This window comes from Panthera uncia, chromosome F2 (genome assembly GCF_023721935.1).
Source record: "Panthera uncia isolate 11264 chromosome F2, Puncia_PCG_1.0, whole genome shotgun sequence".
Classification (NCBI taxonomy): Eukaryota; Metazoa; Chordata; class Mammalia; order Carnivora; family Felidae; genus Panthera; species Panthera uncia.
In genome coordinates, this window is record NC_064812.1 from 56,823,998 (window position 1) to 56,825,846 (window position 1,849).

The window sequence follows — 1,849 nt, forward strand, 5'->3', positions numbered from 1 at the left end:
CCTTGGGGCGCCTGGGTGGCTCAGTTGGTCTACTGTCTGACTCCTGATTTCCAATCAGGTCGTTATCACAGGGCTGTGGAGTCAGCCCAGACCCTGCTTCAGATTCTGTCTCCCTCTGCTCCTCTCCCCAGTTGATGTTCATCTCTCTCTCTCTCTCTCTCTAAAAATAAAAATTTAAAAAAAAATGAATAAATAATGAATTTAAATTTTAAAGATTACCTATTAATGTTTTCATTTATTTACTTATTTATTTATTCTTTCATTCATTTTACTGAAGAAGAATACGGAAGACTTCATGAATTTGTGTGTCATCCTTGCGTGGCGCCCTGGTCATCTCCGTAACTTTCCAATTTTGGTACATCTGCTGCTGAAGTGAGCACTATTATATATTGAAGGACACTTGACAAAATTATAAGATTTTAAAGCATACCATGTGATGATTTGATATATGTGTACATTGTGAAAGAAGAAATCATGTTAACATTTATAACTTGGTTTTATGTCACTTATAATTTCATTTTATGTTATTTAAATTTCCCTTAAGAAACAAATAATTTTTCAAAGAAGTTTTAAAGGAAAAATTAATGAAAGAAGAACAAATGGGAAAAAACAAACAAAAAATAGACTTTTTAAATAAAAATTGACAATGGCTTAACAAACTAGACAAAAAAGAAAAAACATCAAAACCAGAAGCAGAACCAAATTGTGGAAAATTTTCTCGCAAGTCTCATCAAAGAAAAAAGAAAGAAAAATAGTTAAATGATACTAAGAATAAGAAAGGGTGAATATAAACATGGATACAGACAATATGTAGGCGATTACAAATAAGGCAACCTGGTAGAAAAATCTTAAGTCAAGCTTCATTTTACTAGTTATACAGACTTATCATAAAACTATATAATAAAGCAGAGCAATTTGCCACAAATAGACTAGAAAAATAGAATAGAGAACTTAGAAGCAAACCTTCAAAGATCAGGATGCTTCCTATAGGACAAGGGTGGCATTTCTAAGTACCTGGGGAAAAAGTGTGGAAACAAATGACTATCCACATGGGAAAATATAACATTAAAGTCTGAACTTGAACCGTAGTACAACTCCAGGTGCATTAATGTTTTATATTTTTTAATGTTTATTTATGTATTTGGAGAGAGAGAGAGAGAGAGAGAGAGAGAGAGAGAAGTTTGATGGGGGACTTGATCTCAAGAACCTCAAGATCATGACCTGAGCTGAAATCAAGAGTTGGATGCTTGGGCACCTGGGTGGCTCGATTGGTTGAGCCTCTGACTTTGGCTCAGGTCATGATCTCACGGTCCGTGAGTTTGAGCCCCAGGTCGGGCTCTGTGCTGATAGCTCGGAGCCTGGATCCTGCTTCAGATTCTGTGTCTCCCTCACTCTCTGCTTCTCGCCGGCTTGTGCTCTCTCTCTCTCTCTTTCTCAAGAATAAACATTAAAAAAAAATAGCTAGATGCTTAACCAACTGAGCCACCCAGGCACCCCTAGATGCATTAAAATAATTTTAAGTGTGAAAAATCAAACCAGTAAAATAAAATAAACTGGAAGCAGTTCAAAGAACTACTTTATCTTCCTTTCATTAAATCTGCCAATTTGTTTACCTCTGAACCCTTTATTCTGGCGAAATGGATGAAGTATGAAATAAAATATACAATCATGGAAAGATCCCTATAATTATTTTTGCAAACTAATTTATAGAAAAAGGCACGGTATGATCCCATTTTTGTTATCAAAAACAAACATAATGAAATGAAGCGCATTCCCCAAATCCACATAAATATTTGGAGACTATCCCAGCCGACATTTCAGAAATATAAGTAAGAAGTATCCGGTTATT

At 35.2% G+C, this 1,849-nt stretch overlaps 1 non-coding gene across 1 annotated transcript; it reads right to left on the reverse strand.

Annotated features, from left to right (window-relative positions):
- Positions 1–277: 277 nt before the first annotated feature.
- On the reverse strand, positions 278–380 carry LOC125924976 (U6 spliceosomal RNA). Its single transcript, XR_007458642.1, has one exon. It is a non-coding gene; the product is annotated as a U6 spliceosomal RNA (small nuclear RNA).
- Positions 381–1,849: the final 1,469 nt, after the last annotated feature.